Below are 22,681 nucleotides of genomic sequence, written 5' to 3' on the forward strand. Positions count from 1 at the left end.
TTTGGCACGGTATAGAAAATGCAACCTGTCAAGTCAGCTGTCAAACTATTTCAACTTTTTCCTTCTTGAAAAATCAGATACATGTTTTGTAAATTGTTTGTTGCGTTAATTAAACTGGTAAGAATAATTATTATCTGCAAATAATGAATTGAACGAAATCGAAAATAAAAGTGGTATGTTTGTATTTATTTTAAATATATATATTTTTTTTTAATTTTTCCCGATTTTTCACCATGTGATGAGAGGTTTGTTTCAAAAACACGGAAGACCGCTGAAATGGCGGTGGTCCATATTTGCATTTGCCATTTCAGCGGTCTTCCGTATTTTTCATAAAAACCTTCCATGTAGATGGTGAAAAATCGGGAAAAAAGGAAAAAACATGCACCGTGCTACAGTCCAATAAAATCTTAAAATTTCGTTACACATTTCTTTGTTTGAGTAGATTTCTCAGATGTGATCCATATACTAGATACTTACCGGTTTGGATACAGTTTTGCATATCTTGTTTGCCATACAGATGCAAATGCGCCACCAAGTTTTTTAATATAACCATGTAAAATGCAGTCTGATTCCTTTTCATCAGCATCGAATCGGTTCTTTTGTTTTGATTTACGTTTTTGTTCGAGTTTGTCGGCCTCTGAATTTACTGTTTCGAAAACCGTTTCTGAAACTTCTTGTTGCCATCTATCATCAATTTATATAAAAATATCTTACTTTATATTAGAAATAACAATGTGCTGAAACTTGATTTGACAGCGCTGAAAATTGCTTTTTTTTTCAAAGTATTGGTATTTTATGAGCACGTCCTACAAGAGAAAAACATTTTTAATTTCTCCTTCCCTGATACATGTAGGCCTATCTACCTGGGTAGATGAGCCCAATATGACCACTGGTCCAACATGACTACCAAATACAGTACAGGCCAAAAGTTTGGAAACCCTGAATAAAATTTTGGACGTTTTTCGGTTGTGCGAATTTTCCACTTCCAGTGATTTGATCTTAATGAATTTTGGTACGGTACTCTTATGTCCTAAGTAGAAACGAAATATCAAAACGTCGCATCAATACTTAACGTGGTTTCAAAATGGCGACTGTCCGTACTTTAGGTCTCGCTTCCCAAAAATTGGACATTTTAAAATGCATAATTTTCAAACTAGTTATTAATGTTTGATTTTGAAATTATGCAGTTTTAATCTACTTGATATGTAGATAAAGTATACCAAAATTTATTTTAATTGGATAACTGGAAGTCTATTTTTCATCTTAATTTTCTATGAGATTTGCACAGGGTTTCCAAACTTTTGGCCTGTACTGTACTTTTTTCGACAGATGAAGTGCCAACACCATGCTTAGATGTAGTTATTGCTCTCTGTCGCAGATATAGTTAATATAGACACAGTTTTTGACAAACACTGCAAGAAAAAAAGTCGCATTCGTATGTCTGCTTTTTTGGATTCGTCAAAATGAACATTCTCAATTGGCCCAACATGACCACTTGTTGATTTTTGTAAAAATGTGTCCACATTATGGTCTGGGGATAGGAAAACCCCCCAGAAGTGTTGTATTTTTTAGTATTCTATCGATTGGCATCATTGGTTTTTTGTCCCTGACCCCCTTATCCCTTATATACGCCCTCCTTTTTATACTCCCTGATTGTTGCTACACCCCAATTTTATCATTGGATCAAATAATTATGTACTACAAAGTTGCTCAGAATGATGAGAGAATTTTTTTGGGTAGGCTGCCCTCCAACTCCTATCACTAAGCCAGGAGGGTTGGGAGTTATAAGTTATGAATCGAGAGATATGACCCGTGATTTTTTTTTACTTGAAACCCAAAAATTCGGGTTCATTTTCTTTTAGAAAACGTTTTTTCGGTATCCCGAGCAATATTCAAAAAAAAAAAAAAATATTTGGTGTCGAATAATATCCCAAGCAACAAAATGAGCTCTTATAGTACATGTACCAGAACATGCTCTCAATGTATTTTAAAAATATGCCGTATATAGCTCTCTAATAACTCTTATAGAACTACAGTGTGACATTCTATATTTATAGACACACAAAAAAGTTCGTCTAAGTAGATTAAGATTATTTCAATAGATGGCGCTATGTTCCGACGAACACTGTGTTGTAAGTCATTTGTAAATTCACACTGAATTTTCGTAGTAAATTTACAAAATGTGTCAAAATGAAAGTCACAATATCATTTTGTAAAAATACTACGAAAAGTCAGGGTAAATTTACAAATGATGAATATATCAGTTTAAATACAACTTTTTCTCAATTTTTTGGTTGCATAATTCCAAATAATAATAATAATAATAATAATAAAATAACAGAAAAAAACATCGAAAAAAACAAATAATGTTATTTTTTGACTTCATGCATAGCGACTTTCACTATCGAAATTTACAAATCTCATATTTCGATAGATGGCGCAATACAATGAGCGCTAATATCGTCGATTTTTCTTTATCGATTCCACCAATACGACATCTTCTAAAAAACTCGCCGATTTCCGTTACTAGTGGTGTTTTAATACAGCTCGTGTAAACGTACAAAGGAACACACTGACTCCGATTCTGTGTATGCGTATGTATTACAAATTCTGCACTCAGTCGTCAATCGTAGCTGCTTGTGCAAAATTTACAATACATATGGATACACAGGATCGGAGTCTGTGTGTTCTTTTGTATTAGTTCGTCTGTAATACAGCCATAGCCGTATAGTTCACTCGAGCTGTGTCAAAGCAACAGTAGTAACAAAAATCGGTATTTTTTTTAACAGATGTCGTATTCGTAGAATCGATAAAATTAATTTGTATGGGGAATATACGATACTAGTTCCCATCGGCGCAATACGTATGTTTATAAACTTTTTTGTGATGTCAAACTTGATGACTTCATTTAATAAATAATTATATTTTTACATTAATAATTGCATTAAAAGTTTACGATGAAAAAATGGTTTAAAAATAAATAAATTGTTTTTAGAAAATTTAGGGGCATTAATTTTATTTAATTTATTAAATTTATATTGCAATGAAAAACTATCAATTTTCTGTGAACGTTGGTTTTTTTGAACGGTTTGTAAATTGAACGCTTATCTGCCACCTAGGGGGATATTGCGTGTATATAGTCGCAATTTATTGACAAATATTTGCGACACATTGGTTTATATTCGTATACGAATATGAAACCACTTTTTTCAAATATGCCATCAATATGCCACCAATATATTCCAATATATTATATAACATACTCTTGTAAATACTAGAGTACAAGTATTTGCTAAGTACAAGTACTTGCCAGAGTACAAATTGTAAAAATATATATTATTGAAAAGAAAATGTTTTAATGAAAAAATGGTTTTTTCTTGATTTGTATAATTCCAAACCAACTGTCAAACAAAAAAGTCACTTTTTTTTGTGTCCACTATAAATATTCAGTTTTTGTTAAAATTAATATATTTTTATGCAGTCTTTTAAAACCATTTTGGTATTGTTTAGTTCATTTTTGTTGTGTCTTCGTCAGCAAATTGAAGTTTTTAGCTGTTAATATATTTAAACCAGAAAAATATCGAATTTTATACGTCGTGTTGACTACGTTAGTATTGTTATTGTGAATCATAACCCTAATCATGGAATGTGTTTCATGTAATTTGCCTTCAGATAGCCATTCTCTCAAATGTAGTGGGCCCTGCGGAAAATATTCTCACATTTCTTGCCTTTCATCAAACAATAGCAACTACAAAAATCCATTGGTGGGATACTTGAACAAAATTCAAAATCTTCATTGGTTCTGTGACAACTGTGTGATGTTACCATTTACCGCACAAGCTCAAATCGCAACAGAATTATCAAATCGATTGGCCGAATTGTTATCAAATTAATTTTAGATAATTTTTTGACAACACTCAATTCGAGTGCATTTCCACCGACAATCGGTATCGGCAACAATGTTACTGCACATCAAAGCGTTTCAATCAACCAAATTACTGACGAGGTTATCGAAACTAACAATGAAACCGAACATATGGAATTATCACCGCCAAATTCATTGCCGTCTCAACAACTAAACAATAGTGGATCATCGTCTACGGCGTCATTTGCAAGTGATTTCACAAACGTAAATTCAGTACGTCGTAAACGCAAGTTGGACACATCAACACTAGGTGTAAGTCCGCGATCAAAACAACAAAAAGTGCTTGCACTTCTATCGAGTCGGCCAATATCTTGGATCATTTGCACTCATTTGATGATCTTAAACACATTGTGCCTTACATTGAGTGCATCAAGTTGATGTCTGACAAGCGGAAAAATCGTCGTCTATCCTTTGTCTCTTTCAAACTGGATGTGCCAAGACATCATTTCGATATAATTTCGGATCCAGCTATTTGGCAAAGCGAAGGCGAAGATAAACTTACTGTCAAAGAGTTTATTACAAAGCGCGAAACTCTTGCTCGCGCAAACACCATAATTACAAAAAATCCATTCACAATGCCAAAATTGAAGACCAACAAAAAACAGTCAAAAAAACGTGAAAGGCATCAGCGTCAAGGGTCAACGCAAGAAATTTATGAGAACCGAAGCAGCACCGAAATTTCAGCCAAAACAACATCAACAGCGACATCGACCATCACAGTGTCAGAAATTGTGTTGCAGCCAGCCAAAGTCCAAATGTTATCATTGCCACGAAGTTTGCGCAGAAAATCGTTACGACCATCGTTCGGAAAATCGCCATTAAACCCTGTTTGCTCGTCTACTGACTCTAGTATGACACGGGTCTCGGTTTATTATCAAAATTCACGAGGCCTCGGTAGCAAATATAAACGTTTTTATTGCACATCTACATCCTACGATTATGACCTCATCATTCTAACGGAGACGTGGCTAAAAAAATCTTCACTCAAACAAGATCCAACATCGTTTTGGCGTTATGTCAATTCGAAGAAAAGCACGGATAACAAACCAAAAATACTGCAGCTGGGGGTAAACCGTTCATCGGATGAAAATGAACAGGCCAATATGTTCGGGAATTTTTTTGCCAGCAATTATGACGAGACACAATCAATTTATACTCAACCGCCACAAGTTGCGCCTGAAAATCTGGGCAATTCCAAGCTCGACCAGGGCTTTATACTAGAAGAGCTGAGAGCGATTAATACCAAGAAGGGAGTGGGCCCAGATGGTATCCATACTATGGTGCTGAAAAACTGTGCTTACCAACTCGCTGCACCACTCACCGAAATATTTAATGAATCACTTCATCTTGGTCATTTTCCAGATAAATGGAAGCGATCTAGTGTCACGCCCATATATAAAAAGGGAGGAAGATCGAAAGTCGAAAATTACAGAGGCATTGCCAAACTGCAGACACTGGCAAAAATTTTCGAGCACCTCGTGAATGTTAAACTACTTGCTTTGGTCCAAAACAAAATCACTTGTAAACAACACGGCTTTATGCGCTCGAGATCCACAGCATCAAATCTTACTGAATTCACTTACTATGTGCAGAACAGCATAAATTCGGGAGCTCAAGTTGATGTATTCTACACGGATTTCAGCAAAGCATTTGATAGAGTTCACCACAACATGTTGATTCGTAAACTCAGCTCTTTCAACCTGCCGATCAACTTAATAACGTGGCTAAAGTCATATCTATCAGGCCGGACTCAATTCGTCAAATATGGCAATGGTGAGTCAAGTGATTTCAAAGTAACATCAGGCGTACCACAGGGAAGTCATCTTGGTCCAACACTATTTTTGTTGTTCATAAATGACATAGTGAACGATATGGACGATGTATTTATTTCACTGTTTGCGGATGATGTTAAAATAGCGAGAGCAATAAAATCAACAAATGATACGATTATCCTTCAATTGGCCATAAACAAACTAAAATCGTGGTGCGACTTAAATGCTCTACATCTTAACTTGAATAAATGCGATGTGCTCACAATTAACAGAGGGAGAAATATCATTGAAACAAACTATAGCTATGGTGACCATGTTTTTGATCGTGTTACTGAACATAAAGATCTCGGCGTTATTATCGACAACAAACTTTCATTTGCAAAACACATCGACTCAATTTCAAGTAAAGCCACTGCAGTCCTGGGCTTCGTGGAACGTTTTTGTTATGACATTGCTGACCTTCAAACACTTAAAACACTCTATTACTCATTGGTACAATCTCATCTAGAGTATTGCAGTGTGGTTTGGCTGCCTTTTTATTACGTACATAAAAGCAAAATCGAAAGCGTACTAAAGCAATTCACGATGTTCGCTAGAAAGGAGTATCTATCGGCAATCAATGGCTTCAAGATCACACCATACAGCCAACGTTTGGAAGCACTCAATATGGTATCACTTGAACGCCGAAGAATAAATACATATGTCACATTTCTGTACGATATTGTCAACGGACTTGCAAATTGCCCAACCATTCGTAGTGTCATCGGAGTGAATAACATCAGTCGAAACCTTCGAATAAATGAACGCTTTCGAATTATTAACAAGAGTATGAAGTTAGCACTCACTACTCCAATTCCATTAATTTGCAAAAATTCTAATAGAGCAGCTAATTTATTTGAAAATTCAACATCTAGACTAAATTTCATTTCAATGCTTCGCTCAGCACCAAACAGCATGTTCGACTAAAATTAAATGAGAAATTATATTATTATGATCTGTTGTGGCTATGTGATTTAAACTTGTTTGTGGCTGTTCCTTTTGATCAGTTGCTGTCTGTTAGGTTTAATTAATGCTATTTTTTATATCTTGAAGTACTCTATTCGAATTTTGTAACTTCTTATTTTGATGTAACATTCACACGACTGACTAATGATGTAAAAATCTGTGATAACTAATTTACTTTACAATTCTTGGTGTATAACAAGTATTAAATGTAACACTACTGAAAAGATGGGTTTTTTAACGAGGTCCTTTGGACACTCTTTTTTACCCCAAAACTGTATGAATTCAGCCAGCTCTTGGCGGTGATTCAATAAATAAATAAATAAATAAATAAAAAAAATGTTTTATTTTAGTTTTTTAGTTTTTATTGTGTGTTTTATTTATTTATTTATTTATTTATTTATCCGTGGATTATGTATATACATTAAAGTAATTTTGAACAATAAGTTCATTGTGCAAGAGTACTAGATTTGTACTAAAACAAGTACTAAAATCTAGTACCAAATATCAACGAAAATTTTATACTTGACAAACCTCTTTTTTGACCACATTTATTCTAGTATTTTTTTTTAGCTAAAGTATTTTGTTAAATATATTGGAATATATTGGTGGCATATTCGTGTCATATTCGTATATATTTGTTTATATTCTTTTTCGAAGTTGTTTCTCAATCTCCCCCTAGTCTGCCACATGAGTTGACATTTGTTTGTTTACACACAAACAAGTTGAAAAACTATGTGTACTGCGTTCTATCATTACTGGTTGTAGGAAAAATTGGTCCAATGGAACAACTAACTGTAGGTGAATTAAAAAAAAGATCCCACGAAATCAGACAAAATGAATTTTCTATGCTATTGTTATACGGAGATTCATAGTAGATTTACAAAAACTTCCAATTTTCATAATCTGTAAAATTACTATGAAATTTTGTAGTAAATTTACAAATGATGTAAATTGGACGATTTTGTAAATTCACTATGAATTTTTGAGGTAATTTTACAAATATATAGTCAATATAGGTTTTTGTAAATTTACTATGAAATTTTATAGTAATATTACAAATTTTGTAAAATTACTATAGTATTTCATAGTAAATTTACAAAACCATCAAATTTTCATCATTTGTAAATTTACTACAAAATTTCATAATAGATTTACAAATTATGAAGATAGGACGTTTTTGTAAATTTACTATGAAATTTTGTAGTGAATTTACAAATGATGAAAATTGGACGATTTTGTAAAATTACTATGAAATTTCATAGTAAATTTACAAAAAAGTCCTATTTTCATAATTTGTAATATTACTATAAAATTTCATAGTAAATTTACAAAACCATCCAATTTTCATCATTTGTAAATCTACAAATTATGAAAAAAGACGTTTTTGCAAATTTACTATGAAATATCATAGTACATTTACACATTTTGTAAAATTATAATGAAATTTTGTAGTAGATTTACAAAAACCTCTATTAAATATATGTTTGTACAATTACGTCAAAAATTCATAGTAAATTTACAAAATCGTCCAATTTACATCATCTGTAAATTTACTACAAAATTTCATAATAATTTTACAAATTATGAAAATTGGACGTTTCTGTAAATTTACTATGAATCTCCATAGTAATTTTACAAACACGTAGACTTCAAATATATTTGTAAATTTACTACGAAAATTCATAGTTATTCTACAAATGATAAATATAGTAACCATTGTAGAATTTGACTTATGGCGCGTTAAACAATGCCACACATGACATAAGTGATGTTTGACACTTGAACGTTTTTGAACGTTGTCGAGCGCGCCTTTTGAGAATTTTTTTAAAAAATAAACTTTTTATGTGTGTCTACAAATATAGAATGTCACAGTGTATATAAATTTGTCGTTTGCAAAATAGCCATATGATAAAAAATTAAAATGAATTGGTCTTGACAAGAGTGAAAATATGAAAACAAAATTGTGAATACGGACAAATTCCTAGCCTCAATTTCGAAACGGAGATTATTTTATCGTCGAACATTTTTATGATAGCTCCAAAAAAATCACGCGCTCTCGAAAATAGGGGAAAAATTGAAAAAAAAAAAAAATATTTTTACAAATATCGCTAGTTTTCGCCTTAAATTTTCAAATTTACAAACTTTGTAGTCAGATTCATTGTTTTTAATGAAAATTCAAAATTAAATTCGGTTAAAATATCAATACTCCTAAATTTTTTTTTTGGTTTAAACCGCGTGTTTTTCCAAACAGCATATTTTCAGCAGAAAATATGGCGCTTGTTGAATTTATATTAAGCCTATTTTAGTTAAAAGATATTAAGAGCCTCAGTCTTGAAAAGCTCTTAATCGAATTGGTTTTTTAAAATAAAACTTTTATTCGATCTTATTTCATATTCTTTAAGAATTTAGACCGCTATACTTAAATGGCGTTATTAAGGTACACTAAGAACTCTTTGAGAGTCTAGGTAGCCTTGTACTCCAATAGTCCTACTAAGAGCTCTAGAGGTGGTGTTCTAAATTAAAGAATAAAATTTCTATATATTAAGAGCTTGATAAAATCACCTAAATGCATATTGAGAGTTGCCACAAATAATTTAAGAGTATTTTAAGACTTTAGGACACATTAAGAGCTATTTACGACACATTTTGTTGCTTGGGATGAGACCGGTGGGCGCTGGTGAAGCACTTTTTTAATGGAAATATTTGTTGAAAATTCAATAATACGCTACCTATTAAAGACAATAAAGATTTTCGTTACTACTGCTGTGTTGACACAGCTCTAGCGAACTATATAGCTGTATTGCAAACGTATTAGTACTGAGACTTCGATTCTGTTTATGCGTATGTGTTATAAATTTTGCACAAGCAGCTACGGTTGACAACTGAGTGCAGAATTTGCAATACATGGACACACAAAATCAGAGTCAGTTTGTTCTTTAGTAACAAAAATCTTTATGTCTTTTAATAGATGTCGTATTCGTTGAATCTTCAACAAAAAATCTTCGATACCAGGGCCCACCGGATGAGACTATAAGAAATCATTGATTGAGAGGTTATAGATTGTTTAACCCTCCGTTGTACACATAGGTCTGGCTAGACCCTTTTTGATTTTAATTGTAATTTAAATATATTTTTAAATAAGCTAGCGACTTGAAATTCCGTGTAGCTTCCTAAAATTTTATTGGCTACCAATCTATGAAACAAATCAGGACGAAAAAGGACACAAGGATTTTTTATAAGGATGTGTTGGTGTAATCATCGTATTACTAACACATGAGTCTGGCCAGACCCACATACATTTTATATGAAAAATGATGCAATTTGCATTCTCTCATAAGTAAACATCCGCGGATTGGCCAGATTTTTTATTTCAAAATGCTACATGTGGTAGAGGGATTCACGATATGACATTTGGGGCAAAAAAAAAATCCCAGATTGATATGGTGCTAGATATGATCCTTGGTAGCTCCAATGTCCCCATTATTTGGGTGATGTATGACATAAATATATTTGAATATTACATCAAAAACTGCCATTCGATTTTTCTCGCATTTCCGATGGGAAAATCGAAAAAATAACCCTCAAGCACTCGACTTCCAGAACACTTTGGACCAGGTCGGATCCACCTGCTCTACAGGATTCATTTCTAGGCCATTTCAGGTTTCTGTTGATCAGGACTGCCATTTACATCAAAATATTATATGAGATGAAGCGTAGAGAATGTATCACTCTGAGTTCTCAACTTCCAGAACACTTTGGACCAGGTCGGATCTACATACTCCACAAGATTCACTTCCAGGTCATGTCGTCTAAATTCATGTCATATTATATTATAGGTCACACAAAAATGACAAATGTTACACAAAGTATCAAATTAGCAAAATAGATGAAATGGCTGGATGTGTAAAATGCAAATAATGATTTTTTCAAAGAAAAAATATTTTAACATTTTTGAGTTTGGATTTAATTTAACTTAACTAAAAAACTTTGAACTCAAAACACACGAGAGTAGTAAAATAATATGTGAACTGGACCATTTGAATTGCGACAACAGCATCCGCCATTTTAATTTTTTATTAGTTCGATTGATTCGTATGCAGTGCGACGAATTTTCTAGAAAATGTTTTTTTTCTTTTCTTCATTTCGTTGTTTCAAATTGTACCCCCAATGCCAGGGATATATCAATGAAATTCAATCCAAACTTGAAAATCTATCGAAACATTTACTTTATTTTTTTCTCTCCTGCATTTCGTTGTTTCAAATTGTTCCCCCGCCAGGGCTATCAATGAAATTCAATTCAAACTTGAAAAATTATCGAAACATTTACTTTATTTTTTCCTCTCCTTCATTTCGTTGCTTAAAATTGAAATTAAAATAAAAATTGGAATCCAAACTCAAATAAATTATTTTTTTACTTTATTTTTTCCCCTCCTTCATTTCGTTGCTTCAAACAAGTTCTACGAAATGTCGTTGATTGAATCAACAAGACCATTGGTTAAATCGAAATAGAAGTGACAATTGATGGAAATGAACACACAACACCGCAGTCATCGGAAATATATACATACAACTCGGCTGATTTCGATGAGATGAATGAATTTTTCATTGCGAATGACATTTTGTTGGGAATAAATCGAATTGATGACCTCGAGAATGCATTCCAATTATTTGGCAATGTTCTACACGAGGCAATAGACTTATTTATTCCGAAAATCACCGTACAAAAAAGCACCGATCCACCATGGTACACGAAACAATTGAAGCACATGAAAAATGTCAGGAGAAAAGCATACACACGTGCAAGAGAGACTGGTAATTTTGTCGAATACAATGACATCACGGATTCTTTCATGCAATTGCAGAGCCAGGTATTCAGGTCATACATCAGCCGCATACAATCGCAAATCCGATCAAACCCAAAACATTTTTGGCGATTTGTGAATGACAGAAGAAAACGAAGCGATATTCCTGCTATTGTTGAATACAACAATGAAACAGCCAACAACGAAACGTCGAAAGCGGAATTATTCGCTGATTTTTTCGAAAGTCAATAAACACCGAACGATAATATCGATTTGGATCAATTGCTGAGTGAATGCGGAGAAATATCGTTTGACATTGACATCAGTGAAACCGATGTGTTAAAAGCACTACAATCGATCAATGTGAATAAGGGAGCCGGTCCAGATGGTATATCACCAAAACTCCTGAAAAACTGCGCACACACACTGTCAAGGCCATTAACAGTGCTATTTCGTAAATCATTGCAACAAGGATGTGTTCCAGATGCATTGAAAAAGTCCAGAATAGTGCCAATTTACAAGGCTGGTAAAAATAGCAATGCAGTGATTTACAGGCCAGTAGTGATCATACCAACAATAGCCAAATTATTCGAAATTGTTGTCTATGACAAAATTGACAGATTTGTTAATGCACAAATCAGCCACAATCAATATGGATTCGTGAAAAATCGATCAACCCCAACAAATTTACTGCAAATGGTAAATTTCACGATGGACTCAATGGTCAATAAATGTCAAACGGATGTGCTGTTCACAGATTTTGAGAAGGCCTTCGATCGTGTGCCACAAGAAATTGTTGCAGAAGTTGGTGAGATTTGGATTCGGCCGCCAAATTGTCAAATGGTTCCATGGTTATTTGACATCACGATCGCAGTTTGTTGGAATTGGTGAAAAAAAGTCAAGGACTTTCATTGTACCATCGGGAGTACCCGCTGGAAGTATTTTGGGACCATGTCTCTTTATTATTTTCATAAACGATATTGTCGAAACTGTGTCAAATGCACTTGTTTTATTATTTGCAGATGATCTGAAATTGATCCGCACTATACATTCGCCCATTGATGCCATCATTTTTCAAAAAGCCATTGATCAATTGAGCGACTGGTGTAACGAAAACAACCTGCATTTGAATCTGAAGAAGTGCTACGTAATGACGTATGCAAAGGGTGCAAACGTAGTCAACTACGACTATACAATCGACAACGGCCATCATACATTTGAACGGACCAAACTGCACAAGGATCTCGGCATTATTTTCGATACAAAATTAACATTCACCGATCACATCGATGCGATTACAGCCAGTGCACATGGGGCAATGGGTTTCATCAAACGAACATTAAAGAATAAGTACACGATCGAATCTGCAAAAATGTTATACTGTGCACTAGTCAGGTCTAAATTGGAATACGCGAGTATTGTATGGCTTCCATACCATCGTATCCACTCCGATAGAATAGAATCAATTCAAAAAGATTTTGTCATTTGGTCGTTACGTTATGTATATCAGAGAGATGAGAATTATGTATTGCCACCGTATCAGTTTAGATGTGATGTTTTGAATATTCAACCGCTTTGGAGACGGCGTATAAATGCCTCTATATTTTTAATTTATGATCTGCTTTTAAGTAAAATAGTGTCTAGCTCACTTAGAGATAAAATTGTATATACAAGACTGCAATATAATGAGAACCAAAGAAATTTGAGAAGTACAGAACTGATTGGAGTTAAGGCATTTTCATCGGATTACGCACATAATCAGCCGTTTTACGTAGCTTGTAGAAACTTTAACTTGATAAGAGAAATATTTTTAGAATCGGCATCAAGACACATCTTTAGTAACAATATTGTCAAATTGGAAAATGTGATATTTGTTCGGTGAAAAATTTAATTTTGAACTTTTATGTCTTATATAGAAATTAAAACAGTGAACACAATCGATATCTGCTGCTCTGAAGTCGAGAAGGCTGGTGGCTGGGTATACGATCGGGTGGTGTTTCATTGTGAACGATATTGTACAAATTTTGTGATAAATTCAGTCTGTGATCAGACGGTGAATAAATAAATAAATAAAATAAATATGTAAATAAATTGAAATTAAAATAAAAATTGGAATCCAAACTCAAATATTTTTTTTTTTGAAAATATCGTTATTTGCATTTTATACACCAATCCAATCATTTCATCTATTTTGCTAATTTGATACTTTGTGTAACATTTGTCAGCCGGCAAACGTTGCTCAAAAATGACAAATTTTACATGACAAATGTTACACAAAAGCATTTGTCATGTAAAATTTGTCATTTTTGAGCAACGTTTGCCGGCTGCCGTTTCTTTGGCCGTAAGTTACCTTTGTGGTGCTCTTTCATATTGGTATATAAATGTTTTGAAAATATTTTGTCGTTTCGGTTTTAGAAATTTTGATCATATTGGGCTCATCTAACCTAATTACAAAAATGTCTACCAATAATGGAACGTACAAATTTTTTGAATTGCCTTGCCGTGAAAAATTTAAAACACGAAACATTAGGTTGCCATACAAAAGTACTTTGCATTAAAAATGAAGAAGAAAATTTGTCAGCACTCATATTTTGCATAAATTCATACAGAAAATAAAGGTAATTTAAATAATTACTGTATATGTTCTCCAAAGGGAGAAATGAGTACTACACACAATTTTTATGATGAAAAATATTCAAAACAGCTGGTTATCCATTCACAAAATGTAAATGGATTAAAAACAAAAATTCCGGAGTTTGTGGCTGAAATTTCAGTGCACCATTCGCAAATTTTCATGCTGCGAGAGATTCATCTGAATGACGCCATCAATTCGAATGACTTGTTTCCGCAGATGTACGATGTATATCGTTGTGATCGGTCACCAAACACTGAGAGGGACCAAGTTCATCGCAAGGAGAATGGAGGAGGAGTTTTGATCGCTGTTAACAACAAGCTGAAGTCGGTTTGCATTGGGACGGGTGACCTGTTCGGTGCGGAACAGATTTGGGTAAAAGTATCTGGACTAAAACGAAATATCATTTTGGTAGAATTATATATTCGGCCAGACTCAACACTCAAGGTATATGAAAACAATATGAATGCCTTGAGAGTAATAGCATCGAAGTTAAGTATAAATGATGTTTTAGTAGTTTCCGGTGATTTTAATTTGCCCAAATTTATTTGGTTTGTTGACGATAATGAGGACCCGGACATAGCAATTGCTATCAATGCGGCCAGTGAAAAAGAGAAGATAGTGCTGGATACTTGCTATGATCTTGGTCTTCTTCAGATAAACAAATGCTACAACCAAAATGGTCGTATGCTTGATTTAATCTGGACAAATGATGTTGAGCTGTATCAATGCACAATGAGTGACTTTCATTTATTGAATTTTGAGAAGCACCACAATGCAATCGAAATCAAATATAATGAGCCAGTCATCAAAACAGTTGAAACTAAGCAAACATATAGAGATTACATAATGTCAGACATGTGAATTACAAAAAAGGGAAAAGTGATGATCTGCCTCTTGAAATGTCTTATCTGGATATGAGGGCAGAAGACCAGTCTACGGTCGCTGGTTTCTTTGCAAAGCATTTTGCTTCAGCCTACAGCTCTTTGAAGGGAAATCTACAATTGGATAGCTCGGAGTTTGAAAATATTAGCAACATTTGTGCTTAAATATCACAGATTGAAATAACTGAGGAGCTTGTTGGACAACAAATTGACATGCTTCCGGATGATCTAGTCAGTGGTCCCGATGAAATACCAAATAAATTTATCAAGTATTGTTTGGTTTCATTGCGGGGGCCAATCACAACATTGTTAAGAGAATCTCTTGAAACATACACTGTACCACAGATTTGGAGAACGTCTTTTGTCAGACCGGTTTACAAAAACGGTGACAGAAACAACGTTCAAAATTACCGTGGTGTCGCTCTTCAGTGTATAGTGTCAAAAATTCTAGATTCGATAGTCACGAACCATCTCAATCAATATCTAAAGAACATGTTACACGAACCTCAACATGGGTTCATCAAAAATAGGTCAACGATAACGAACTTGGCAGAATTTACATCGAATACGATAATCAACATGGGAAAGGGACATCAAACAGACACCATATATTTGGACATCCACCCAGTACAAATCCGTCGAACAAGTCGCCGACAGCGATTTGACAGGTGGACCACGCGAGAAACTATTAACAAAACTACACTTGACAGTTATTGTATTGAATTTTGTACGGGATTTATTTATTATATAAATATAAAAAAAACAATGTGAAATGTGAATAAAAAAGATAAAAAATTAATGTCGTGACGAATTATGTGAAAAAATAAATATTATATTTCAATTACTCAGCGGAAAGTATGCTTGAATACGCGTATACCGCTGCAAAGCGGTACCAATATATACAAACACATAAAGGTCGACCCGTTTTAGATAACATTTCTATTTTTTACACCTAATGATGGCTCATTATTTTTGTTTTTATTTTATTAATAAAACTAAATTAAAATTAAAAAATGTAAGGTAAAGTGGGGTGAAGTGATAAGGGTTTTTGTGCACATACATAAAATTCACAATTTTTATTTTTTTGATCAGTTGAATGTCCTAATCGATAGAGAATTACCATAGCTAACACCCTATAGTCGCGAAATTTTCAAAAAAATATTTTCAAAAAAATTATGGGTACTTTTCAAAACAGTCGATTTTTGAGTCTCAGAAAAGTGGTGGGGTGAAGTGATAAATCATAAATTTTCGAACAAATGAAATAAAAGGAGCAGTGAAACTGAAATGAATGTTTATTTTATGATCAATAATAAAAAATAAATTAACAAAGAATTTAAAAAATCATTCCTCGTCTGAAGTATCAGAGTCACAATGGACACAAGTGAAGTAGTTATTTTGAATGTTGGCACATTTTAAATGACAACAACAAGTTTCACTTGTTTTTTTTTTTTTTTGTTTTATTATTTCTTTGGATGTTCACTTGACCTTGTTCAAAATTAGACTTTTATAAAGTTCTAGATGTATTTTCTGCGACTATAACATGTTCTAGAATGTTCCATGGTTTTAAACGGATTTTTCTAGAAACTTCGACTCATTATATGTTGTCATAAGACAATGTTCTAGAATATTCCAAGACTTTCGAGAATCTTCTACAATGATTTTGACTTATATTCTTAAAAATTCTAGAATGTTCCATAAGTTTCTCGAATGTTCGAGAAAGTTCTATATGGAAATTGACCTATTTTCCTAGAAATGTCTATGAATTTCCAGAATTTTCTTTAGGTTTCTCATTCTTTCGAGAACCTTCTGTCGTTATCCATATGGATTTTTTCGAGAAATTTCTACATTTTTTTCGATTTTTCAAGAATATTCCATGGTTCACGAAAACCTAAAGCCCAATTATTAATAATTTATTATGGACTATGGTTTATTATTAACACTTGATATCTACTAAATTTCCGACAAAACATGTCACCAAATTTCGAATGGAATTTATCACTTCACCCCACCGAAAATTTATCACTTCACCCCATCGACGTCATTTTGTGCGCAATGACGTGGAATCGAAACTATATGATATACTTTCAAAATTCTTTTGGTTTTAGTTAGATATTCATTAAAACTACATGTAAAACATATTTGCCTGCTTTGAGCACCGGAAATGTTCTCAAAAATCATGACTGGCAGAGAGACTGAGAAAAACTTTTTGACGATCATTTTTGGGACTGGTCCGCGAGAGCAACTAATTTGCGTGCAAACACTTCGATGGCTGTCTATAAAATGAGCTGACAGCTCAAACTATCCTGTACGGTATATGGTTCGCCTCTCAGATAACTACCCTTGAAAATATGGCGATTTATCACTTCACCCCACTTATCACTTCACCCCACTTTACCTTAAGTTTTTTTACGAATGCGATTGCGTGGTTTCATTGTTCTGCTGTTCAGCAGCAGCGGGAACATATGGAGGTTAGGTGTCCTCCTGATTCAATTTTATTGTATTATTTTTTTGTTGTTCGTTTATTTAATGCACGTTTGAAAAATTAACAAAAAACAAATGAGGAAAATTGATTTATTGTTTTATTTTATTTAAAATATTTTCATTTATAAGTTTCATCGTTGTTCCAAATTTTCTGATATTTGTATCAAATGTGGAACAAAAGAGTATCATATAGCGAACAGAAAATTTGAAACAACGATGAAACTTATAAATGAATACATCAATTTTCCTAATTTGGTTTTTGTTAATTTTTCAAACGTGCATTAAATAAAAGAACTACAAAAAAATAATACAATAAAATTGACTCAGGAGGACACCTAACCTCAATATATTCCTGCTGCTGCTGCACAGCAGAACAATAAAACCACGCAATCGCATTCGTCCACCCTGGGGGTGGAGGGGAGTTGGAGGGCTAATCCAAAAAAATTCTCTCATCATTCTGAACAACTTTGTAGAACATAATTTTTTGATCCGATGAGAAAATCGATATCAACAAAAAAAATTGGAAAAAAAGGAGTAAACGGCCAGATTTTGACGATTTTTGCCATTTTTTGTTTGGTAATCGTATCAAAACGTTATTATATCGCAAAATAAATATCCAAAATGGATTCCTCGACCCCAAAAACCTCCGCATACACATTTGGCAAAAATGCTTGCTATGACCCATAGAACCAAAATCGCGAAGTGCCTTTGATGCAAAAAAATTGACCTATCCTACTTTATATATACAGTGTGTTTCACGAAGCAAGGCCACTATGAAGGAGTGAAATTTTCGGAAAACCCTGTGGATAGTATGTTGATGGTGAAAATTTCGCTTGATTTTTTCAGTTTTGTATGGTATTTCGGAATTTTAATAATCAACTTCGCAGCCAAATAATCGGCGCCGGGTCGGCCCAAATCAAAATGAAATTATCCAAAAACTATTCTTTCTTGTAAAGGCGGCCCCGAAGAACACGTATGAGTAAAAAAAGCAGCATAAATTTATTTTAATCTCGAAATATCAAGGAAAAATCGACTGTTCGGCCTCGGTTCATAATAAAATAATGATGAAATGTTCGGAAATTTCTTTTATCTTGTAGGAGCAGATTCGAAAAATAGATAGGAGCCAAAAAATGTTTTTTCGTGTCGCAATTTCGAAAAAAATGAATAAGAAAAAGAAATTGTTCATGACCTCTACACTTTGCATTCTAACCGACCCTTAAAACGGTCTATCTTGTAGTGAAAGATCCCTAAAACACATTGCGAACATAAAAGGATAAATATTCGAACTTATTTTTGATTTTATTTTGAACGATTTGGAGATATACTCATTTTTTTGGGGGTGAAATCAATCCACCCTCGCCGCCTCGCTCCTCATAATAACATCAATTCTTAAGTATTTTTGCATGGCAAATCCAAGTTTTCTTTCTAGTTTTTCAACTAGAAGTAGCTTGGTCAAATTCAGTGAAATTTTTTATGCATAAAACTTATTTACCTTTCGGATATTGTAAGTGGGAAATATCGATAGAGATCCTGATCAGCTTCAGTTAGTTTAATTCCTTTGGTATCTTCTTCGTCAAATGAACCAATGTCAAAAGCATCAGCTGCATTTACTTCACCTCTGGGAGGAATCAATGGCGGTGTATATTTCTGAATGTAGACTTGATGCCAATCAATACCAGCAAAAAATGGATGTTCTTTGATTTCTTCAGCACCACGTCCTCGACATCCTAATCGCTTGTCGACATCACGTATTAATAAGCCTTCCAGAAGATTTTTTAGTTCTTTACTGAACGAATCAGGGAGCTCAACATTCTATTTGTTCAATTTAAAATGAAGTATGCTTTAATATATGCGAAAATATAAACTAAGACTTTTATTTTGAGTAAAATTATTCTCGTTCAAATTGTATATTTTCAGCAGCTCAATGTATACTCTCATAAGGAGAGTTTACGTATATTTTTATATGTGCATGAAAAACTTCGATATCCATTTATTTTGCAGAGAGATGCACCACAAAGTGAAAGTTCCAAATCGTTCATAAAATGTGTTTGTAAATATACTCTGAATTTTTGGGTTGATTTTACAAAATCGTTCGCTACAAAATTCATTTGTTTGAAAAAAAATTCGGACCATCATCTATCAGATTGTCCATGAGCTTTTGTTTCCAACTGGATATGAGTTTCGATAGTTGACTTAACAATTGTGTAGAAATTATTTATTTCTAATTCCAATGAATTTGTAATACTATAATATTGCAGTGTGTCCATAACATATAGAAATAGCACTAAATAGTGTCGATATCTATACTATATCGGTGCACTATATATGTAAGATATTCCGCAAGACACCGTAGCTCACGATCGAAGTGAGTGCGGACGGCAAACATGTTGACGCATACACACAGTTCTTTCTACTGCCGCACGGCAATTTGTGATTTTTTCCGTCTACACTGACTTCGATCGTGAGATACGGTGCCGTGTGGCAATATCGTTGATATATAGTGGACCGATATAGTATAGATATCGACACTATTTAGTGATATTTCTATATATTATGGACACACTGTAATATTGTGCCCAATAATTATATGAAACGTAGTATTTATAATAATAATAACTGCACCGAACAGCGTTCCTTCGCCTTGGTGGTTTATTGAATATATTTTAAATAAATACAAAATAATTATATTCTTACATCTAGTAGTTTTGAAGGAGATTAATAATTTTCTCAGTATGTTTTCTATTCAATTCTATCTATTTTGTTTTAAATATTTTTCAATTCTCAGTTTGACTGTTGATAAATTTACTTCTAAATCAATTAAAGTAGTATCACTGTTTGGTATTTTTTTTTCGTATAATAATCATTGAATGTAGTAAGCATGTAATTAATTGGTTCATACTTCGTGTAATCGCTTCTTCTAATCGGTATATCAAAAAGCGGCGTTGCACGGGTATTATGCGCTGAATCATAATAATTTAAACTGTTTGATATATGGCTCGACTTCATATCTCCATTAATAATTTTGAATATAAAAGACACCTGCGCCATCTCGCGTCTCTCCTCAAGCGTAATCATTTGTAGAAACAGGAGTCTATGCTCATATTTAGGAAGTTTATATCTGTCCCAGTTCATTCTCCTTAGCGCAAAAAGTAAAAATTGTTTTTGTACTGACTCTATTTTTTTGCACATATTGTCGTAGTGTGGATTCCATATTTCTGATCCATATTCTATAATTGGTAATACAAATGTAAAATAAAGGCGTTTAATTGTCCATGGGTCAATAAAATCCTTGCTGTAGAACTTTAGCCAAGCCAATCTTGATTTTGCTTTAGCCATGACATGCTCAATGTGTGATTTGAAATTTATTTGCACATCAAGCAACACTCCCAAGTCCCTTATTACAAAGACTCTTTCTATTTGAACGCCGCCTATGTTGTAATTGTATTCATATTGCAGTGATCCCCGATGATATGATATGATCTTTGTTTTGTTTACATTTAACTTCAATAAATTGCGTCCATAATAATCTGCTACACGATCCAAGTCATTCTGTAGATTAATGCAATCATCTGTTGAGGAGATACATTTTGAAATTTTTGTATCATCAGCGAATGAAAGTATACAAGAATCGCTAACGACGAATGGTAGATCAATAATAAACATGATGAACAAAGTAGTGCCAATTGGATATCCTTGACCCGTCCCAGATGTAACTTTGATTGGGTCAGATTTGGTATCTGCTATCTTTACAATTTGTCTGCGACCAGACAAGTAAGATTCGATCCATTTTAACAGCTGTTCATTCAGTCCCATGATTTCTAGTTTTTGAATAAGCAATTTTAAGTTGACCGAATCAAAAGCCTTGGCTATGTCCAAATAGATGGCGTATGTTTGATGTCCTCTCCCCATGTTATTAATTGTTTTTGAAGTAAATTCAACTAAATTTGTTATCGTTGACCTGTTCTTTATGAATCCATGTTGACTTTCGTGGATTATGTTTTTCAAATATAGATTGAGATGGTTTGTGACGATCGAATCGAGAATTTTTAATAAAATACACTGTAAAGCAACACCTCGGTAATTTTGAACGTTGTTTCTATCGCCGTTTTTGTAGACTGGTCTGACAAATGACGTTCTCCATATCTGCGGGACCGAGGCAGTTTCAAGTGATTCCTTTAACAGTGTTGAGATTGGCCCCTGCAATGAAACCAAACAATGCTTGATAAATTTGTTTGGAATTTCATCAGGACCACAGACAAGATCATCTGGCAGCATGCTTATATGTTGACCTACAAGCTCCTCGGTTATTTCGATCATTGATATTTCAGCACAAATATCACGTATTTTTTCTATTTCCGAGCTGTCATATCGCAGATCACCTTCTAAAGAGCTGTAAGCGTTGCCAAAGTGTTTTGCAAAAAAACTAGCAATTGTTAATTGATCGCTTGCTTTTTCATTTAAATAAGTCATCTCATGTGGTAGATCTTCACTTTTCCCTTTTTTGAAATTCACGTGCTTGAAAAATTTCTTTGGGTCATCATCTATCTGTTTCTCCATCTCTATTCTGTAATCTCTGAAAGCTGAGCGTGCACAACGTTTATATTTCCTTCTTATTTCTTTGTAATGTTCAATTGATTCAACTGTGTTGAGCCTTTTTTTATTTTGATGTTCTTTGCTGACCATGTTTTTCAACTCAACCAATGACTTGGTAAACCACATCGGTTGTTTCCTGTTGATTTTTGTCTTTAACTGTACATGTGTTACAATTGTTGACTTAATAATTGTATAAAAATTATCTAGTTTCAATTGTAATGAACTTGTATCAAAAACACTATGCCAATCTATATCAAGAAGCGACTCATTTATTCGCTTATAGTCTGCATTTATAAAGTCGCGATATGTTTGTCTTGTTTCAATGGTTTTGACGACCGGCTCATTATATCTGATTTCAATTGCATTGTGGTGCTTTTCAAAATTCAATAAATGATAGTCACTTATTGTGCATTGAAACAACTCAACATCATTTGTCCAGATCATATCAAGCATACGACCATTTTGGTTGTAATTCTTGTTAATCTGGTGAAGTCCCAGTTCATAGCAAGTATCCAGCAATATCTTCTCTTTTTCACTGGCTGCATTGATAGCAATTGCAATGTCTGGGTCCTCGTTCTCGTCAACAA

The 22,681-nt window shown here is 33.6% G+C and overlaps 1 long non-coding RNA gene across 1 annotated transcript; it reads right to left on the reverse strand.

Annotated features, from left to right (window-relative positions):
* Nucleotides 1-27: 27 nt before the first annotated feature.
* LOC116348607 lies at nt 28-19,320 on the reverse strand. Its single transcript, XR_004201833.1, has 3 exons — nt 18,994-19,320; nt 478-684; nt 28-134 (listed from the first exon to the last, which is right to left on the reverse strand). It is a non-coding gene; the product is annotated as an uncharacterized LOC116348607 (long non-coding RNA).
* Nucleotides 19,321-22,681: the final 3,361 nt, after the last annotated feature.

The sequence above is a fragment of the Contarinia nasturtii genome, unplaced genomic scaffold (genome assembly GCF_009176525.2).
Source record: "Contarinia nasturtii isolate CC-2019 unplaced genomic scaffold, AAFC_CNas_1.1 Cnas_scaffold_2585, whole genome shotgun sequence".
NCBI classification, from domain to species: Eukaryota; Metazoa; Arthropoda; class Insecta; order Diptera; family Cecidomyiidae; genus Contarinia; species Contarinia nasturtii.